This window comes from Pelobates fuscus, chromosome 6, assembly GCF_036172605.1.
Source record: "Pelobates fuscus isolate aPelFus1 chromosome 6, aPelFus1.pri, whole genome shotgun sequence".
In the NCBI taxonomy this organism is placed as follows: domain Eukaryota; kingdom Metazoa; phylum Chordata; class Amphibia; order Anura; family Pelobatidae; genus Pelobates; species Pelobates fuscus.
In genome coordinates, this window is record NC_086322.1 from 263,083,913 (window position 1) to 263,106,856 (window position 22,944).

General features: G+C 42.6%; 1 pseudogene; it reads right to left on the minus strand.

Annotated features, from left to right (window-relative positions):
* Positions 1–758: 758 nt before the first annotated feature.
* Positions 759–2,128, minus strand: LOC134566155 (WD repeat-containing protein 20-like; annotated as a pseudogene).
* Positions 2,129–22,944: the final 20,816 nt, after the last annotated feature.

Below are 22,944 nucleotides of genomic sequence, written 5' to 3' on the forward strand. Positions count from 1 at the left end.
ATGAGGCAGACATACAGAGATATGCCTCTGTATTCAATACAAGTGTGTAAATCACCCTCCTTCTTCAAGATGAAGAAAAACTCTGCACTCGCAGGTGAGGATTATCTACATCTTTTAGCAAGAGCTTCCTGAATATACTCCTCTATTATTTTGTTATCATGAAGAGATAATGGGTATACTCTGCCATTAGGTGTCATAGTACCAGGCTGAAGGTCAATCGCACAATCATTTGGCCTGTGAGGTGGAAGAGGTTCAGCATGAACTTTGTTGAAAACATCCTACACTGACATTTACTGAGGAGAAATTAAGGTAGATAAAGGAGGAGCAGTAGGGGAATTTTTTCCTGTGCTTCTGGTTATGTGAAAGGCCACTGTCCATTCTCATTTTCTGTAGGCATCACTATAACTTCAAATTATGTTTCAAGCTGACCAACACAAAAATGTAATTCTGTTTTCCTGCAGGTGTTTTTTTTTTTTGTGTTTTTTTTTTTAAACGAAGAGGAAAACACATCCTACAATTTACAATATACAGTGCTTAAGGTATGATTTTGCTTCTTTGGTTGGCACATGTAATTTTTTCCCCCAACAACCCAAAGAACTGTCTATTATGCCACAATCTAAAAAGATTCAAAACACTATGACATACAGTAACCAAAATATCGTAAAAAGAAAAACAAACATTAAATGGAAAAACATGTAAGAAATGTCAGCATTTTCCCAGAATGTTTAACTGCTTAAGGTCAAAATCTTAAGACGGCATTAAGGAATGAAAGCAGGCCTTATGTATGTGCAAATAAATCCTTTCTGGCAAGCAGTGACTACACAGTCTTCAACAAAAATAAGCACAATCAGTCTTTCATGTACTATCTTTTTATAGATAAGAACTCTAACAGAGGAACATCTTCCATTCTGGGGCAAAGAGGGGTCCCCAAAGTTTTAGCTGGGTCTATTTTGTCACTGCTCTTGCTAAATATGGTATATGTCCCATACTATGGTTTATTTTGTGGTCCTTGTTGTGAGGTCTTTCCTTGTGAATAGAGAGAGTAGCAAATTTACTGACTACAGATGCAATTGCACTATCTACACCACTTAGTGGTGTTGGAAGCAGCAAAATGCGGGAGGCTGTGGAGAGTAGGAGTATGCAATTGCCCGGAGTTGTGATGTTGTTGCCATTGGTTCCTGGGTTTGAACCACCACTTACAGCTGGAGGACTTGTGGCAATCATGTCATTTGTATGTTTTCTTGTTCTTAAGAGTGGCTAATGTGGAAAAAGGATATCTTCTGTAAGGTCTCATAAGCACAGCTGTGTCTCTTGGTCTACTGATCCAAATCTATATGTCAAACTAACTGGATGAATGTCAGTAGAGTTCCTTGTTGACAACCTTAACTGTGTACTGTTAGCTTGGTCTCTTCTGAAACTAAGCAGCTCTTGGAAATCTTCATCACTTCCAATAAATTCCATTAGGTAATTTTCTTCTACACCAGTGGTATTGGGATCAAATGCCACAACACTGACCCATGATTAATGTCCCTGGGCTATTACATGGCAGTCAACAAATGACTAGACAGTCATCCTCACTACCTGTTGCAATATACTTCACATCAGGGCTCCATCGCACACACAGCAGTCCACGAAAATATATTTTCATTGTACTATGCAATTCCACGGAATCAAAATTAAAGACTCGAAGGATCCATCTTAGCTGACACATGCCAAGAATGTCTCATCGGGTGAAAATGCAAACTCATTAAGGGCACCTTCTCCAAAAGACAATTTCAGCAGGGTTTTGTGTGGATTTGCTCTTGCATGTGTGCACTGCAAAGTTTTCTCCTTGTTTAAGTAGCCGGTAATAAGGTGCTGTGGTACCACAAGTGTGTTCCACATCATAGAAGCACATATTCCCACTGGAATGAGCCACAAGAAAGAAGCCAGGTTACACAGGTTACTCTGGACTTGTCATAAGTCTAGTGATAGGTGGGCTGTGTTCTTTTATACAATCACTTGTCTATTACACCCACAGCCTTCCTGCGTCCTTGTAGATATGTCAATAGATCTCCTGTCCCACAATGAAACAGATTTGATCTCCGTTAACAAACTAATTGTTTACAAACGAGACCTTGACAGAGTTGGTGCCCTGTAAGTTTTCCGTACAGACTAGGCAAGATCTACATAGGTGTCCTTTTTTACCACAATAAATCCATTGTTTCTCCTATGTTGTTTCTCAGCCTCTGACAATTTCATTACTCCTAGCTGCATAGGTTTTGGTTCTGATACAACTGGAGGCAGGGGATTGATTGTAACAAATAGCATGTGGAATAGAAAGGTGGTTTGGTCTATTACTGGTTCTCTCTCTCTCCGAGTCTGTCATCAATATGTATAATATATGTGATATAGTCCTCTAATCTTTCTGGTAAATATCTTGCTGCAGTCTCATCAAGGAAAAGGTGTGTCAGAAAGGCCCTCAGAAATAAACAGAAACCAAAGAGCTGATTGTCCAATCCACCTCTGCTACATGAGTACAATACCCAATAACATAATCAGCTACAGAACGACTGCTTTGCTTAATATGCATCAGTGCCTTAGCGACATTCTTGTCTTTGCCTAACAGTTCAAAAATGTTCTTAAAATCGGAGATGGATTAATTATTGTTAGTGGCTGTGGACCTTCTACTCTCTCATGAAGGGTTAACTCAAGCAAGAGCTTTGCCCGTTAACTGATTCATTAAGTATCCTATCTTAGCCCTATCTGTAGGAGAGGACCTAAGAGAAGCTTCAAAGTGGTACTCAAATTTATTCAAGAATCACATAAATTTAAGCAAATAGCCACCAAAATTTCCTCTACATCCTTGTCCTTTACTGGAATATGCCTATATTTCTTCTGAATCTACTTAATTCTACTAATTTCTTTTTTAAAATCCAATATTAATTTTATATTACCTATTAAATATATTCATAAGTTGCTGTGATCCATTTATTTATTTTACATGTTCTTCTTTTAAAAAGATATGGAGGTACTTTTTATATTTTAAATCAAATAACTTTTTTTAGGCTGTTCTTCCTATGTACAGTGCAATTTGACGGTGCAATTCTACTTACAGGGTGACACACTAAAGTAAAAATAGCTGGGAATCCAAAGTAAATTCAAAGTAAATTTCAAATTAAAGGTCAAAAATAGAATTGTTGAATTTTACTAATCAGCTACTTAGGCATACATTTTTAAATTCACTTTGAGTTTACAATTCTTGGTATTTCCTATGTTACATTTATTTTCCAATTTCTGGCCACCAACAATCTAACCCTAAATATATATCTGAGATCAATACATTTGATAAGAGTCACTGCTCAATGTAAATGTTCTGCATAATTGTCTGTATAGTTCTTGGAAGAGTTAATAAGGTCAATGTTTGATATAGGACAGGGATAGGCAACCTTTAGTACTCCAGATGTGGACTACATAATCCATCATGCTTTGCCTGGATTAGGGCTGTAGGGGCATTACGGGAGATGTAGTCCACAACATCTGGAGTGCCAAAGGTTACCTACCCCTGATACAGGCAACTATTGTGTTCCACATTGGTGCCAATTATTTAAATCCCCACCAAGTATGATTTTAGCGAACACAGAGGAAGCTGTGTCATATATTCACACCAAACATGATGGCACCAGATACCATCATAGCACCTTTATATGTAACTTGATATGATTCCTACAGTAAAAAAAAGAGACAGCATTTTTAACAGCTGATCAACCTTCAACACATTTTCATATTATAGAATGTTTTCAAACCACCCTTTTAATATGTTGGTGTTGTAAAGAGAAATAAGACCATTAACATATCCCTTTTTATGGCAACTTGCCTCTAATGGGTACACATAATTAATTCCATTTGGGTCCCAGTTAGCATTTTGCCTTGACACAGTCATATTTGGAAGTATTTAAATACGTTTTTTGTTCTAATGTATAGTCATCATTCAATCCCTCAAAGGTTGTTAGTTGTACTTGCACACATAAATTACCTGCTATTTTCACTCCCATTTTTGCCTATTTTCTCGGATTAATGTCAGGAGTGAAGAACACACTACTCAAAAGGAAGATACCCTTGAAAACAATTGTAAAGCTGAGATGGATTTGGCTAAACGGGAAGGAATTAAATCCTCAGTGAGTGAAAAGTTAATGGAAGCATATTTCTAACTCAGTCTTTCCCCCAGCCCACAGTCGTTAATTTGCTCTATGTAGGGTAGTTTGTGTCTGTAATATCTACCCTCCACAACTGCCTCAACTTGTGTTTTATATAATAGTTTTTTGCAGCTAGCAAGCATTTAAATTACAGAGGCACATTCATTTTACAATTCGATGTATCTGGTGGGGAGTGAGTAAAAAATATTTTCCCCTTCTCTTTACTTTATCATAAAATAATAAATTCTAGTTTATTGGATGTGATATATATTATACCTCACAATCACATTTTCGATATGTTGTAGTGGGGGGAAATACTTGTGATAAATTAAAGCTGGTAATGTCTGCCACCAACCCTCTAAATATGCCGTCACTTATATATTCCATTGATAAGACCTGGTTAAGGGTCGAAACGTTGCTGCTCCAATAAAACTGCCTTAAAGATAGCACAGTGAGTGCCTGAGATTTGTTTCACTTATATATTTTAAGACAATTTGTAAATTCAGAACAAGCCCTGAGACAAAAAATAAACAGGACGAGAGAAGGCTGAATAAATAGGAATGACAGGGGAATTATTGGACAAATAGTTGAATTGTCCAGGTGAACAAGTGAATGGTATAGCAGAACAATGAACACTTCAGTATCTCTTTGCACTAGATACTTAGCACTGAGATAACAGTGATTAGGCTAAACGGAACATAAGGCCTGGGAATAAAAGCTGCAGCAAAGAACCGTAACAAGAGAACATAGTAAATAATGACTGGAAATCATGCTGAATATATATATATACATATTTTTTTTCTGCACGCAAAGTCATTTCTTTCACCACAACCATGACATTTAAATGATATCTGTCTATGATCAGCAGTTTAACAAAATCAGCTTTCATAACTGCAAATGTTAAGGCAAACATCCTTTGTGTCGGTTTTTCATAAAGATAGTAGTGATATCAGTGCATTTAACTAGGAAATGTATAAATTTACATTTATCTTTTTCCAATTGTCAACTGCATCCAGTGATCTGAATGTTATACCAGGGTCATTGAAAGGGAGAGGCCCCAGTGTTAGGTCAGTTAGGCAACTTCCTAAGGCCTTGGGTACACTTGGGTATGCACCGTGCTAGTGTCAAACTGAGCCCTTATGCCATCCATCATGGACAGAGGGCCTGAGACTCTTTTGGACCTGCCTGTGCTATTCGTAGTCCAATTTTAAATTTCAAAGAACACCCCAAAAGGCAAGCCAGCATTGCCATGTCCTTTCCTCCGCCTTACTGTGTAGCGTGGCCAAGACTGAGGCCATGCAAGGGGAAAGGAATACTCCTTGTGTCCCACAAAGTACAGCTGCTAGTATGTGAGGCTTGACAGAGGGAAGAGCTCAGCAAAAAAAACAGAAGTGAAAGAGGTGGGTAGGGAGGCAGGGACTATCATTAGAAATTCATTATTGTGGTTCAGGGATGGAAGGGGTCATAGCTGGCAAGAAGGAAAGAGGAGAAGGGGAAATTGGAGAGAAATACTGAAGGGAACATGGGATAAATAACTAAAAACAGATTCAGGGAGAAAGAGTGATGGGAAAAAAATCACATACAAAAGAAAGAAAATGGCATACTACCTACTGTATTTATTTGTTTAAATTGCCTCCTACAGATTGCCTCATGTATGCAACTTATAAGTATATGTAGATGAAGTTTTGCTGAGAAAGCTGGTTTTTGTTCATGAGTGGAGTATACTGATATTTTCCTTACCTGTAAAAGTGGTGAGATAAAGAGACTAATATTATCCTTTTCAGACTCTTTATCTCAAACCTTCAATGTAGCAGAAACAGTAGGATTAAAATAAGGTTTGAGAAGTATCCACAGCGTTGATGGGCCACTAGCTACCCACTCCGTAAGGTGCAAATATTAAAAGAGATGTATAAAATATTAAAGTGGAAGCTGACCGTTTTTTTGTGATAAAATTATTGAATGCATAAATGTTACCTCAGTATACATTTGAATTAATCTGAAAGAGAATCAGAAAATACAAATAACATGACTGCTGACTACCCCCAGGAACACCCCCACCCATTGCCCAATAAAACATGTCAGACCTTGTGATGTTGGGTAAGGGCAACGGACACCGCTTTTATTGATAATCAATGCCAGCAACTATTCACCACTGTCGGCTGTTGGGATGCTTCACCAACAGACAGGTCTATCCTGTTAAACCATGAGTCCGGGGCAGCCTGCCCCCGCCATCAGCTCCCGGCAGGCTGCGACTCCCCAAGCCTCCTCGGCACCTTCTTCCGCTTATGAATGCACTGGCCAGGATTCCTGCATGCAGTGACAAAACAAGAAGAGACAGAAAAACCAAAGCACACACAGACAACGACCAACAATTCCACTAACCCCTAGGGAGGGAGGAAGGGAAAGTCAGGATCCCTGCACTTTTCCTAGCTGATTGGTAAGTCCCCACCCAGCTGTCCCCTGTATATCCAGTCCCCATATTGTGACAATGTATCCCTCTTGTCCCATCCCCTTATCTCTGAATCAGTCCAGGAAGGTCTTGACTGCTGACTATGTCTAGGAACACCCCCACCCGTTGCCCAATAAAACATGTCAGACCTTGTTATGTTGGGTATGGGCAACGGCCACAGCTTTTATTGATAATCAATGCCAGCAACTATTCACCACTGTCGGCTGTTGGGGTGCTTCACCAACAGACAGGTCTATTCCGTTAAACCATGAGTCTGGAGCAGCCTGCCCCCACCATCAGCCCCCGGCAAGCTGCGACTCCCCAAGCCTCCTCGGCACATTCTTCCGCTTATGACTGCGCTGGCCAGGACTCCCGCCACATTGATGACGACGTTAGTTGCTGCCCCTTGTCGTCATCACGCCCCCCTCAGACAGAGCAGCCTCAACCCCAGTCTGAAGGCCTGTGTTAAGGATGTCTAACCAAATCAAATTGAGATGGACCCCGTCTCTTCGCATCAAATTTTGGTTGTCACCCTTCAACTCCACGTGCCTGACCACAACGCCTCCCAGCCGCGGCACAAATTTTCCAACCGATATGTTTAGCTTGCGCCGGTTCCTCTCCAACTCGCATGTGTGCGGCAACGTGCGCCAGCACAGCCTGGGGACTACTTCCGACCAAACGCTGTGAGATCTGGGAAAAGTGCTAAACACCGAGCCAGGTCGTGCCAGATCGCGTGGATAAGATCCTCTGTCCTAACTCTCCCCAAATCGTTCCCGCCAGCGTGAATAACCAAAACTACTGGCCCCCGAGACAAATCTGCGCAGCGCTACGCACTCTGGATATATCTGCTGCCAAAGAAGACCCCTAATACTCTTCCATTTAACCCATGCTACCTCGAATGAAAACCCCAAGTTCCGTCCATATGTGCGCTCTTCTGCTCGTCGAGCAGCCTAATATATGAAGGAGTGCCCTAAAATCCAGACATAACGGGGCCTTGCACCTACAACAAAAAGAACATTACAACAATTGAGGCTTAACAGACGACCTAAAGTGTCCCGATTCCCATCTACCAATGCGCTTAATTTCACAGCAAACTCGTCTGATTGGCAGCCCCGATCCGAAAGGAATGTTCCGAGTACCCTTGTGCATCTACCCTGCAGGCCGACAATGCCCTGTGGGGCATTGCCGTCAATTGGTATCGAATGAGCGGAGACTCATCCGCATGCACTAACAGGGGGCCACCCAACTCCGACCGAACACTTAAGAACCCCTAAAAGGCGCTAACTGGACAGACCTCTCCCCCCTGTTGCCCCAATATGTACCCAAGCACCGCGGGCCGCCTGGTCCATCTTGGACCGCCGCACGAAAATATCGACTGATGACTCCAACCACCGCACCTCCAAAAGAGACAACGGTTAGGCACTACTAACTCGCCAATTCGGAAAGCCTCCCAAAAAACTGAACGAAAAGGCAATTTGAAACAGGTGAGACTCAAACTCCGACGCACAAACACTTGGCAACGCTGACAGGATCCGCCTCAGAGTTTCCGCAGAGATAGGGCGACGTCGATCCGGACACCTCCGAAGCCTCCAACCCTGCAAAACCCTCTGAATCTCAAATTCTTTTGTCAGATCGCGCCAGCCTATAAATCGGAGTAGGTCCACAGTAGTTAACAGCAGGGAAAAAAAACACGTTTGAACCTAAAATGGCCGCTGGTATGCCTGCCCACGCAAGGCGCGGGAACTAGATTGCCACCCAGTCGCTTGAGGATAGGCTCGCCGTCCAAAGCGTTCGTACGAAAACTGACGAACACAGGGCATTTGGTACACAAACGCTTGCAGACGAACGCTTGCATATCAATCGTTCAAGTGCGGGAAGGCGATCGGCACGCAAACGTTCATCAAAGGGACCGTTCACGAGGAAGGATCATGTTAGAACGGAATACCGGGGAGAAGCAGGCGCCGGGAAGCAGGGTAACCCAGAGAAAAAAAGGGGGGCGCACACCCTAGGGAAAAGGGAAAAACCCCAAAGTCTGCAATAGCTGAAGGGGCAAATAACTAATACTTAGAGAAGGGTCCCCTAAAACAAAGTGATAGGCAAATAGAACCTAAAATAGAGACCAAAAGATAAATAGCCACTAGAAATAATAAAACGGAATAAAAAGGATAAATTCTGAAAAAAATAGTAAGATGAGAGAAAAGGCAGAGAGAGGAGAACCAAAACTCTGTACTTAACTTGTGATGGAGCAGCAAAAAAAGAGGAAGTGACACAGTTATACACGCCTCTTATGTGCATTTCTTGTGTTGATTGGTTCTAAATTTTCACTACTTTTGTTTGCTGCTATTTGGAGTTAGTAAGGAAAGATTAAGCAAAATATGAAGCCTCTTGTCATGTGGTAAAATTGGTTTTAAAGGCCTTAGAATCTAATTCCATCTTGTTATGTAAAGTCATAATTAAAAACATTTGTAAGTATATTTGTCTTATATATATCCATTAATATCTAGATATGTTTTGAATTTACTAGGTAAACACATGGTAACACATTTAAAACCTTTACCAAGAACTCTGTATTTTTTTTTTTTGTCAATCTTTATTTTTGCAGTGCATGAGTAACATAAACAAGCTTGTATCGCCACAACAGCATGTACAAGCTAAAACAGTAATACAGTGAATACAGTATTATGGCATGCAAGAATGGCACAATTTTTTTGTTTGTAAATGCAGGTTAGGTACTTATGTCTTCAGTTATAGCCTGTACTAGTTAGGTAAAAGCGAGGTGAAAATAAGACATATTGGTTGATAATAAAGGAGTACTACCATGAAAAGTGTGTCTTAGAGCTAGCATACTCTTAGATTAAATTATTTCAGGCTAAACATACATAAAGGCTAAAGGCCGCATATTCTGCAGGTTTCGGCAAGACATATATGTAGGAGGCTTAAAAGTTGTAAACCACTAGGCTTTTGGGGCGCATCTGCATCAAGCTAGGCATGTTAAGAAATAGACCATTGGACTGAAATAAGAGAAAAATCATACTTTTCTAGTAAAACAAAAGCAGAATATACATTTATGGCATTGCTGGTAACATTCAGGAGGCAACATGTTTCTGCCTGTTTAGAGCTACTTGTGAGTAAGTCCCGGTGTGCACGCTGTGGTACTGTCCAGGAGTGTGTTTATGCGTTCATCCTATGCCCACGATCGGGAAGCTGCCAGCAGGTTGGTCTAGGGGCTGCATCCAATTTTGGCCACTCCGCCGGCCCCAGGCCTTCTCAAGGGCCCTCGTGCACTTTCCACCGCTCCGGTCACTTTCAGCACCGCAAGCGAGGTCCCGGGCGGTTGTGTGATGGAAAAGTCCCGTCCGGGCATGTGAGGTAAGCAGCAGGGTGTTTCCCCTCGGGCCCTCAGCCCAGGAAGGCAGATGCGAGCCTCGGATTTTATGGGCCGCCTTCTCCGCTTCGCTGGTCTCCGTTTCCCAGGGGTCGTGCCAGCCACTCCAGGCATTTTTTCGGGCAGTGAGTAATGCAGTCGTGTAGGGTGTAGCGGCTTCCTCTGGGTCTGTGCCCCGTTGTTTTGCATTCTCTGCCAGAAGTTTTCGAGGAGGTCGTCCAGGCACTGCTCGAGTGTCTGCAGTCGGTTCAGTGTGTCTGCAGCTGGTGCAGTAGCCGCCATTTTGAGGCAGATTGCACCCTTCTATGTCTTTGCTTTAAGACGATGTGATGTCAGGGATGAAGCTTGGCTGTGGTGATGGTGTCGGGATAACCCCCACCGGCAGGGGGGGGAGCAGGGACCCGTATAACATCAGCTTGTTCTGGTCGGAGAGGCAGTAGGGAGATCGGCCGCTTCTCCCAGGCTCTCACCTAGAGGTAGGCCTCAGTGGCGGTGTGGGCTCAATCTGCTTGTCGGACGCCTGGAAACCCTTGTGCTGTAGCAGAATAGCTTGCAGGTAGGTATCAGCGCAAATTTAGCTGTTTGTTTGCTTTCAAAATACTGTTTTTAGGCGTTAATTGTCACTTTTTGTACAGAGCCCACACTTCATGCAGCCTTTCAGTTTGGCAGCCAGGCCCCGCCCCCCCTCTGTATGGTTTTAAGACTTTATCTGATAAATAATTTCCAAATCTCTATGTACCCATACATGATTCCAATTTGTTCTGAATGTCTTTAGTTTTCAAGTCCTAGAAGAGCACCAGTCCTGTGCCAAATAGTATGTATGGATCATCTCAATTGAGAAATATTCACAAGAATTATCCCAAATAGATTTAAACGTATCCTGATCTTGATCAAATATACTGGAGATAACATCACATCTGCCACTTGGCTCATACATTTTTTAATATAGAAGTGGTTCCCTTTAAATGATGAATCATACCCTCATTAATATACGTGGTGGCCAGAGATTGCATTGCATCACAGTGGGGGGGGGGGGTGTTCTTCCACATTATACCTATATAAATCGTATTTATAGCCGTAATTAGTATAACATATTTTTGCTAAGGCCTTGAAGATGGGCTGAAAACATATGCACCAGGCAAAATTCTGGTCTCAAAGGAAGCTCTGAACTTACTTCTTTCTTTATCAATTTTTGGACCTCTAACCAAAACCCAGAGAGTGAAGTGAAGGACCTGAACATATGTAGGGGGGTGCCAGAAACAGCACCACATCTCCAGTATTGAGCAGAGGAGCCAGGAAATATATGGGCCAGGTGCTGCAGAACCAAATACCAATGCACAATATTTTTACGGTTAGTTTCCCTATGCTCCAGTCACCGAGATACTACCCTACCATGACTTGTGTCCAAACGTCTGTAGAGTATTCTATAGATAAGTCATGCTCCCATCGGGCAATTTGGGTCCTATCATCAGACCTACTGGAGAACTATAGCAGGTGAAAAATGCATTGTGCTTTGAAGAGGAGCCCAAGACCAGCGTGCAAACTTTATTAAATGATAAGTGGTTAAGACAAACACTGTTTGGAACCGTAGGGAGTGGACAATCTTCCTACAGTTTCTTTTGATAAGCTTTCTCCAGCCATTTATAGATTCGCAAGATGAGATACAGGGTGATATGCTCCAAAGGGGACCACACGGCTAAGCATAGATGTTAGATTTCCTTAGAGTCGAATAGTGGTTTCTCTTGCAGATCCAATACTTTACCCACTTCATGTTGTTTAGTTCCTGCTTGAGTATTGTCAGCCAGTATCATCAAAATTAGGATTACTCTGATAATCAGAGTTAGTGTCACGACTACTAGTGTGGTCCAGCACGCAGAAACTATGTAACCATATACATAAGAAAGGAAAGAGAAATGAAAGGACAGAGCGTAAACCGGACCTTAGAATGGCCGGACTAATACGCTAGAGACAGAGAATGGTCAAAGGGAAAGCCAAGGTCAAGGAAGCCAGAAAATACACAGTACCGTTTACACAAGCCAAGTCAGGGAAACCAGAAAATCGGAATAACCAGGGAAAAGCCAAGATCAGGATACCAGGAAATCAGAAACACAAAAATAGCACTCTCAGGAAACCAGGAAACGGAAACCACGACAGGGCAAAGTACTGGTGTGAATTAGGGGTTTAAATACCCCCTCTCTATGCTATGATTGGTCAGAGGGCGACCTCTGACCCCAAAACGTGCGTGTGCGTTGACGTCGTGACGTCACGCACACGTTGGTATAATTCTCGGGGGCGGAGCTATCCATAGACGCGACCACGTGGTCGGCGCCATGTTGGATTCGGGCGTGATGCCCGGAAGAACTGAGAGAGCGGTTCCCGGCTCGCCGACGAGCAGGTAAGCTCGTGTTGTCGGCGCGGTCGTGCTGGTCGGGCACGGCCGTGAGGCTCGGCGGGCCGGTGATCGCAACAGTTAGAGCCGTGGGATGCCTCCTCCACCTCACTGACATCAGAGTAATTGGCAAGCAGGATCCATTCCGTTTTCTAGCTGCTTTTGTCTGGCTAGGAGCTCGTTTGCACGGTGATATCATGCCATCACTGACATGTTTAACACTGTTTATCTGTGGAAAAGAGGAGATGTATTGAATGTTCACCACTGCCTTACAGCTGGCAGACTCAGGCCTAGCAACCAATGGGGGTTAAACCATGGAAAGATGCAGAGCCATAGGGGCACGCACCTGCAATAAGGCCTGTGTACCGGTGTGGGAAATGTAGGAGGACATCATTCCCATTGCAGACACTACAGGATTTGAAACTTCTCAAAATCTGAAAGACCAGCTGACTAGTGACAGGGACAGAGGTGTGATCACCAGGAGATTGAATGTTATAATTATCAGGGAGTGCAAATGCCAAAGAAGTAACATTGTTAACTGTACTTATCAGACCCAGAGTACAATGTAGGCAAAGGGAGACAATGAGTTACTGAGCTATAGGGTTGATTAACCCACAAGCTGAGAAATAATTAAATAAGTGGAGAGAGATGACTGTGGGAACAGAGAACACTCACCATACTAGAGCCCAGGAGCCCCAACTATGTACCACCCTTGAAAAATTGTAATCCGGCATATTCGCTTGCTTCAAAAGAACGCAAATACCAAACCCAAAATGTACACAGGAACGCAGAAGTGCATAAATCTGCAGCAATCTGGCTTACACCAAAATGGCTGCCTGGACAGCTAACATGCATGCACAAATCCTGGTGGCCAAAAACAAGGACTCGGTCGGTACCACCAAGATATACTGTTTTTCTTTGCTGCTAAGGGGAAATAAAACAAAAGAGCAGCCTAATACGAGCTTCCATGTCTTTAATAAAGTTAGGAGGTACACCATTATGACTGTTGAAATAACAGTTGAAATTATTTTTTTTTTTGTTTTGATTGTTCAAGTAGCATGGTTAAGCCAATAACCTCATATTTGGTCATAATAATTCTATAATTGCAAGTCCTACTAAAGATATCAAATATACACATGAGTGACTACAAATAGCAAATCATCAGTGTATGTTAAAACTTTATGCTGTTTAGCATATATGACATGGATATCTTTGTTTTTTTAGCCTAAAAAAAATATTCCAAATAGCTAAGTAGATAGTAGACATCCCTGATGAGTTAAATAATCGGGATGGACAGGGATCCAATCATTAATAGTTTTTTGTTTTTGTTTTTGTTTTACGTGAGTGCATGACCTCACTACTTTTCTCTTTACAATTTGTATATTCAATATTGTTATATGTTTGTTTTATTTTTTTTTATATGCACCTTGTGATTATCTGTCCCAGACAAGTTCTAGGGGGTAAGTCAATTTTAATATAGTGCCCCACTATAATTTTTTAGTGTTTCGCTTGAAAATAATTTATGGTTGCATGTCAAACACAGGGATCCATTTATGTTAACACACACATGTGAATTTGTGTATAATGCCTTTATAATATATTTAAATCAAAATCTATATTTTCAGTATGGAGAACCGATAAGGACAATATACTCTGTCACATGGTTTCTAACCATCTGTGGCAAGTAGAAGGGAAGAATAAGTGATTGTGTGCATAATGAATTAAGTTAATAGCATGTGTAGTATTTTTGAACGCATAAATCTCATGGACACCTGTTTCATCTAAATATGAGACATAATTCCCTGTATGAAGAGTAGTATGTTTTGCTATCCTTAATATTAGACATATGAGAATTTTCCAAGTCATCTGTTATAAAGTTTTCTGTCCCTTTGTTAATTATCTAAAAATAAGTTTAAATCTTTTTTTATATTAACATGGAGCATTTTGGGAGAAGTGTCAATGCTCTCAACATTTATCAAATTTGTCAACGTTCTGTTGGCATTGATTGACTGAGAGTGTTGGCTCTCAAAGATAGTTAAGAAACACAGAAATTACCACAAACAACAAAATAGTACCACATTCAGTATAGCTACACACCTCCGGAAATCTGTTATTGAGGAAATTGCAAATCCTGTCTCAGAATAACCACACGGAAACAATAGCCTGTTTTTGTTGGCTGGTAAAAAGAAAAAGGTCTACCAACGCCCAACCTGCATATGCACTCACTCCTCTGTAAGTGCGAATGTTAAAGCCAAAGATACATTTCCAGCACAGTAAGTGTATGCACTATGACCAAGTGAAACCTTTACCTAGATCATAGTGCAGTTACATAATTACATATTTAATCTAGGCTGCAAAAAAAAAATCCAAAAAGTCCATTCAGTTAATCCTTTCAAGCATATCTTTTATACATATGATCCAAAAGAAGGCAAAAAAAAGTTCTGACCTCAATAACTATGGAGTGTGTTCAGCTCCTGCTGTGTGCTGGACATATTTTGTTTGACACAAAGACACGTTTGACACAAATTGGTGGAATCATCCGTTTTCCTCTCTCCAATTTACAGATTGCCACTCCCTCTGCAAACCCCAATTTAGTTTACAAATTTTGGAAATAAGTTGGAGTTAAGCACTCCTGCCTTTAGAGGCAACAAAAAGCAGCATCAAAATGGCATGTAGATAACAGTTAATGTAATCTCTCATTATCTTATTTTCAATTATTGTTTTTCCTACTACTCTAAATCACCAATCCCACCAATCTCAAGCACCTCCTCTCCAAGAACCTTCTCAACCCATCTCAAATGAGACTGTTTTATGCCCTATGTCACTGGTCTGTCTGAACCTCCCCACTTAGTTTCCACACTTTAGAAATGCTGGGTAAAATAAATCTTGAAATAGGATAAAAACTATAGACGGACTTGCAGATGACCAGCAACCGAGATGTGTCTCTCTTTTTATTCAATATCAGGGTTTCTTTTGAGAACCTACAAATGTGATCTAGAACTCATTCAGAGGTTAACAATCACTCTCCGATCGTCATCTGCTTTCCTCCCCTGCAAGTTCATTGAGACTTGGATTATTATTATTATTATTTTATTATTTATATAGTGCCAGCAAAATTCCACAGCGCTGTACAATGGGTGGACTAACAGACACGTAATTGTAACCAGACAAATGAACCCACAGGAACAGAGGGGTTAAGGGCACTGCTCAATAAGCTTACATGCTAGAGGAAGTGGGGGTATAGTGACACAAAAGGTATAAGTAGGGGTGATAAAATAGGTTGCTAGAAATTTCACTGAGAATTTAGGTTATTTTTGACAGTTGCAGAATAGGAGTCATGGGGGGAGGGGAGAATGAAAACTTGCCAACAGTTTAAATTATATGTGAATCCTGAAGAAGTGTGTAGAGACTGGGTGAAAGTCTAACGGAGAAGGGAAGGGAGTTCCACAGAAAAGGTGCAGCCCTGGATAAGTCTTGGAGGCGAGCATCAGATGTGGGAGTACGGACAGAGGATAGAGGTAGGTCTTCGGCAGAGCGCAGGCGCCTCAACGGGACATAATTGTGTATTAGGGAGGATAGGGTATACCGTTGTCAAAGGTCAGTAGATGGTGGTCAGATAGATGAAATTGAACATTGGAGAGATTAGAGGTAGTACAGAGATTGGTGAAGATAAGGTCAAGAGTGTTTCCTGCTGTATAAGTCTTGGAGGTGAGCATCAGATGTGGGAGTACGGACAGAGAATAGAGGTAGGTCTTCGGCAGAGCGCAGGCGCCTCAACGGGACACAATTGTGTATTAGGGAGGATATTGTATGCCGTTGTCAAAGGTCAGTAGATGGTGGTCAGATAGAGGAAATTGAACATTGGAGAGATTAGAGGTAGTACAGAGATTGGTGAAGATAAGGTCAAGAGTGTTTCCTGCTGTATGAGTTGCTGAAGTAGACCACTGTGTGAGGCCACCGAAGGAGGAGTTAACAGCGAGCAGACGGGAGGCATCAGGGCAGTTGAGGTTGTTGATTGGGATGTTAAAGTCCCCAAGTATGAGGGAAGGTGTGCTAGAGGAGAAAGTGGGGTAGCCAGGAAGAAAAGTGGGGGGTGGGCGGGGCGGCAACTGAGAACTGTTCTGCTTTCCAACTGATTTTTTTTAAAGAAAAAGAGATGATAGGGTCAAAAAGACCTGCAATAAAGCTATAGAATGGAGATGCACAGAGGAGGAATGGTCAAGCAAGACATTTGGCTGGGTATCAATAAAATAAGGGGTGGATTCAGAAATAACAGAGATAGTCTTTAGAGTTAAGCAGATAGGTGAAAACATATTTAGGTGAGAGAAAGAGACAGATGAGGCCAGGAAAAATATTTAGCTCTGAGAGACAGATGAGGCTTGGAGAAATATTTAGCTATGAGAGGTGGATGAGACTTGGAGAAGTAGCTGAAAGAGGTTTGGAGAAGTATTTAGCTGGCAGAATGAAAAAGCTTTAGTCTTTGATCTTTCCTCTTGACCTCGGCCCATGGCTATCACTATGTACAGATCAGAGCCGGTGCAACTGTTAGGCAAACTAGGCATATTTCTGGTGGGCTGCCTGCCTCTGTCTGGGGCCACAGCGATGGGCAAGCGGATCTTGAGCCGCCACCAGCACCGGACTGATCCTCAAGGTGCCCGAAGGTGTGGGCGCAGAGAAGAGCCCTGTCCCAGGGGGGCCAGGAGGTGGCCATCTGGCTACCTCAGGGGGCCCCCGAAGCAGTGCTAGGAAAGGCAGAGAAGGCACCTGCTTACCTTGATGGTAGGTGCCTGCTCTGCCAACAAATGCTGGTGACCAGAGGAGAGATGGACGGAGAAGGCAGGTGCCGAGGGAGGCTCTTCTTGCAGCTACCCACTCCTCCCTTGCGCGCCCTCCTTGATGATGGGAGCCGGAATATGACGTCATTCCGGCCACGGCATACTGAACAGTGCGCTGGAGGAATGAGGAGCTATCCCAAACTGGACCCCAGAGAGGTAGGGAGGCTGGATGGACCTCAAAAAATTTAATTGTGTGAGTCTGTGTGTCAGTGAGCGTGTGAGTGTTTGACTGTCAGTGAGTGTGTGTGTGTGTCTGTCAGTGAGTGTGTGTGTTTGACTGTCAGTGTATGTGTGTGTCTGTCAGTGAGTGTGTGTGTTTGACTGTCAGTGTATGTGTGTGTGTCAGTGAGTGTCTGTGTGTGTGTCTTGCAGTGAGTATGTATGTCAGTGAGTGTCTGTGTGTGTGTGTGTGTGTGTGTCTGTCTGTCAGTGAGTGAGTGTATGTCTATCAGTGAGTGTCTGTGTGTGTGTGTGTGTGTCTGTCAGTGAGTGAGTGTATGTCTGTCAGTGATTGTTTGTGTGTCTGTCAGTGAGCGTATGTATGTCAATGAATCGGTGTTTGTGTGTCTGTCAGTGAGCGGGTGTATGTCTGTCAGTAAGTGTGTGTGTGTCTGTCAGTGAGTGAGTGTATGTCTGTTAGTGAGTTTCCGTGTGTGTGTGTGTGTCAGTGAGTGAGTGTATGTCTGTTAGTGAGTGAGTGTCTGTCAATGAGTGGCTGCCAGTGTGTGTCTGTCAGTGAGTGAGTGAAATGAGGGGGCAGCAAAATGGATCCTTGCCTAGGGTGGCAGAAATCCTTGCACCGGCCCTGGTACAGATCTATGGCTAGCCTGGGCCACGAAGAAGAAAGGGGGAGGGGGAGTAAAATAGGTTTACAATTATGGTTTTATACAATAAATAAGAAAAAACTAATGTTACTACAAAAAAAGTCCCATTTTCTGTTTTCAGATCTTTGTTTTCAGAAACATGACTAATGCCGCACATGATTATCCAGTCTATGGTGACAAACAAAACAAAACTATTGCATATTAAGTCAACTAAATCATACTAACTCAAGCAGTAAGTCACAATTGTGGCATAGGATGCTGCAGTATAATAACATATATAGGTTTTAATTAGGGACTAATTAAAAGTATTTGGAAAATTGAGCAGACTAGATGGGCCGAATGGTTCTTAGCTGCCATCACATTCTATGTTTCTTATTACATTGATAACTAATTTTTTATATTTTTTTACTGAGCCCTGTCCCATGACGTTCAGTTAGCCAAATTTAGTCATTTTACTAACAATTAAATTTGTGGTAAAAAAAAATAGAATCAAGTTCTCAAGTTCATTTTTTCTTAAAGAAACATAGTAATATTTGTCCTGGCTTCTTCCTCTCCTTCTTCCTATCTGGTGACTATTTCACCAAATGAGCTTACTCTGCATTGAAGGGTATAAATAAGGAGCCCTTCCTTCCTAAGCCCTTCCTGGCAGCCCCTGGTAAGAAGTCAGAAAATTCTAAAATGGATTGACGACTTACAATGCTGGGGTGCCAGGTTACTCTTGGCAACATACCCAAAACATCACAGTATAGTGGTTATGGTGCTTGGAGTGGCCTTTTAAATTCAGATGAAATTTATGCTGGGATTTATTATTTAAACACTAAACTAAAAATTGATTTACATATGTGTTGATTAAAAAAAAAGAATTCTCCAAATCAGTGATAGTCACAGTTTTGTTATTTTAACCTCCATTTTCCAATTCGGTTTACAGTCAACTACAGTTCGGGGTTTAGCAAATATTATTTACAAATAAGAAAATAAACGGGTCAATACTAGAGCCCTTGCACTATTCATTTCCTGTTTTATTAGTTTGGGAATGCCAGAAGAAAAAGCTTCATAAAAAATGCCCCATGTTCCTTATCCATAGTCAGCCATCATAGGTGGTGGACTCCTTTGTTTCTTGGTGGCAATTGGTTAATTACTTCTAAGGAGAGTAATCCAGAGGAAGCCCTATAGACTGGACATCATACACTGTTTGACGATGGTGCTCTTACACCAAAATGCCGGTTAGACCCAGAACTAAACCCTGCACTCAAACTCTCACTACTCATTGGGGGCAGCAATGGCTATAATATTAGTAATGTGTAATGGACTTTTTAAATGGATGCTATAGACATCAAACTTTAGCTTAATGAAGCTGTTTTGGTGTGCAGCTCATGCCTCTGCATTCTCACTGCTTAATTCTCTGCCATTTAGGAGTTAAATCACTTTTGTTTCTGTTTATGAAGCCCTAGCCACACCTCCCCTGGCTGTGACTGACACAGCCTACATGAAAAAAATGGTTTCATTTTCAATCAAATGTTAACTTGCTTTAGAATTTTATGTCAGGGTACCTGTGGTCTCTACCTCCGAAAGAGGTAGAGACTTAGCTGTTCCTCCATCCAGACGGCCTGATGGATCCCTTCCCCACGGTCTATCCGGTCATGCAAGGCCGGCCGCGAGGGAGTGACTGCCTTTTACAGCATCTAGGCAGGAAGTTGTCATCAGGACACTCCTCCGGAACGACCTGTCACTCAATTGCTGCAGGACCAATCAGGACGCCTCGGAGGCGTGGTTACTGCTCTGAACAGGGTATTTAACAGAGCTTCTTTCATTAGCTCATTGCCCTGTCGTGGTTCTAGCTTGTTCTAGTCACTCAGTGTTTGTGTATTCTATTATCCCTTTTGGTTTTGACCCGGCTTGTTTACCTTACTCTGCTTATCTCTGTTACCCTTGATTCGGCTTGTCTCTCGCTTACCTGTCTTCTGTTACCCTCGACCTCGGCTTGTCTTTGACCATTCTATACTGTACTACTTACGTTAGTCCGGCCATTCTAAGGTCCGGTATATGTATCTGGCTACTGTTTGTACTCTGCGTGTTGGATCCCTGTCCCGATCCTGACATTACGACAGGGCCAATGGATCCTGCAAGTACAAACAGTCAGCTGGCTTCTCCTGATCCTAGGTTTGAAGCCATGGATCACAGAATGGATCAGATGGCGCTTGCGCTACAGGCTCTATTATCTCGTGCCAATAACCCACCAGAGGAGATACGTAATACCCCTGTTTCTCCTGTCGGTTCAGGTCTAGAGGTAGCCACAGTGGGTGCTTCTTCTCGCATAACCCCCCCAGTACGCTATGGTGGGGCTCCTGAGAAGTGTCGTGGTTTCTTAAACCAAATTAGTATCCACTTTGAATTGCAACCTCGCTCTTATCCTACAGATAGGGCAAAGGTAGGATTTATTATCACCCTACTTATTGAGAAAGCTCTGAGATGGGCCAACCCATTATGGGAGAACGATAACCCATTAGTTTATAACTATAACGCCTTTGTAGCTGCTTTTAGAAGAACATTTGACCCTCCAGGTAGAAAGGTTAATGCAGCCAGATTACTGTTGCGTCTGAAACAGGAGAACCGAACACTGGTGGATTATGCACTAGAGTTCAGGTCTCTGGCGTCAGAAGTCAAGTGGAATGAGCAGGCGTATATGGATGTATTTTTGAATGGCTTATCTGAAGTAATCCTTGATGAGGTTGCTACCAGAGAACTCCCCGAGAATTTAGAGGATTTAATTTCGTTCATCTCTCGTATAGATGAACGTTTAAGAGAGAGACAGAACACTCGAGAGAGGAACCGGAGACCTTCTTTTAGGTTAGCCCCCGCTTTTCCAAGTCCTGACTCCACGGTATCTTTGCTTCCTGAACCTATGCAGATAGGGTATACCCGCCTCTCTGAGGAGGAAAGACAGTACAGGAGAAGAGAGGGTTTGTGTATGAATTGTGGAGCTAAGGGTCATTTACTCTCGAACTGTTCTAACCGCCCGGGAAACGCTCGCACCTAAGTCTCTCTAGAGGACAGGCCTTGGGTGTTTCTATTTTGTCCTCTACTCCTAATTATAAAGATCACAGGCTTCTGCTACCAGTTTCCTTAACTTGCGGGAGGGAAGTAGTAAGGGCTATGGCTTTGATAGATTCCGGTGCTGCTGAGAATTTTATCGACCAAGCCTTTGCTAGTAAAAACAATTTCCCATCCCAGCTAAGGGAGACACCCTTGGCCGTTGAGGCCATAGATGGTAGACCACTACTAGACCCTGTTATCGTTCGTGAGACCATACCCATTGATTTAAATGTTGGTATCCTACACGTGGAGAAGTTATCTCTTCTGCTCATTTCGTCTCCTTCCGTTTCCATAGTTCTGGGGTATCCATGGTTGAAAGAACATAACCCTATTATCGATTGGGAGTTAGGGGAGATACTCTCGTGGGGCCAGGGCTGCCAGGATCGGTGTTTGTGCAAGGTTTCTCCATTAGCTAATATTAACATACAGGAGAATCCTACTCTGTCCACAGAAAGACAAATACCAGACCTTTACCTAGACTTAAGGGCAGTGTTTGACAAGAAGAATGCCGATTCTTTGCCGCCACACAGGTCATTTGACTGTAAAATTAAGCTTCTACCCGGAACTATGCCTCCGAGGGGCCATGTATATCCTTTGTCTGTTCAGGAAAACTCGGTTCTAGAGGAGTATATTCAGGAGAATTTAGAAAAGGGATTCATCAGGAGGTCTTCTTCTCCGGCCGGGGCGGGGTTCTTTTTCATTAAGAAGAAGGATGGCACGCTGAGACCTTGTATCGATTACCGAGGCTTGAATAAAATAACTGTCAGAAATGCCTATCCTATCCCACTGATTACCGAGTTATTTGATCGTCTTAAGGGCTCCAAAATCTTCACCAAGTTAGATCTCAGAGGGGCTTACAATTTGGTGAGAATCCAGCAAGGTCACGAGTGGATGACGGCATTCAATACCCGGTATGGCCATTACGAATACACTGTTATGCCATTTGGACTATGCAATGCTCCTGCAGTATTTCAAGATTTGATTAATGAGGTACTTAGGGAGTTTCAGCATGATTGTGTTATTGTTTACCTGGACGACATACTAATACACTCTAAGGAGATTGAGACTCACCATAGACAGGTCAGAAAGGTGTTACACAAACTTCTGCAACATGGTCTATACTGCAAATTGGAGAAGTGCAGTTTTGATCAGTCTCAGGTAGACTTTCTTGGGTACGTGATTTCTGGGGAAGGTTTTAAAATGGATCCTGGTAAACTCCAATCTATTTTAGACTGGCCTTTGCCCAAAGGACTCAAGGCTATCCAAAGGTTTATTGGTTTTTCCAACTACTATAGGCGCTTCATTAAGGGTTACTCCTCTATCATTGCGCCTATTACCAATATGACCAAACAAGGGGTTGATACTAAGTTCTGGTCTGAGGAAGCTCTTGGTGCTTTTAAGACTCTCAAGGAACTTTTTGCCTCAGCTCCCATTCTAGTTCATCCTGATACGACTCTGCCTTTCTTGCTCGAGGTCGATGCTTCTGAGACAGGAGTTGGGGCTGTTCTGTCTCAAAGGTTAGGGGTGGATAAACCGTTACACCCTTGTGGTTTCTTCTCTAAAAAATGTTCTGGGCCTGAGAGCAGATATGACATCGGGGAGAGGGAACTGTTAGCGGTCATTAAGGCTTTAAAGGAGTGGAGACATTTACTGGAAGGGACACTACACCCTGTTACTATTCTAACGGATCATAAGAACTTGTCTTATATTGGGGAGGCTAAGCGCTTGTCCGCCAGGCAGGCTCGCTGGGCCTTGTTCCTCACTCACTTTAATTATGTACTTACGTATAGACCT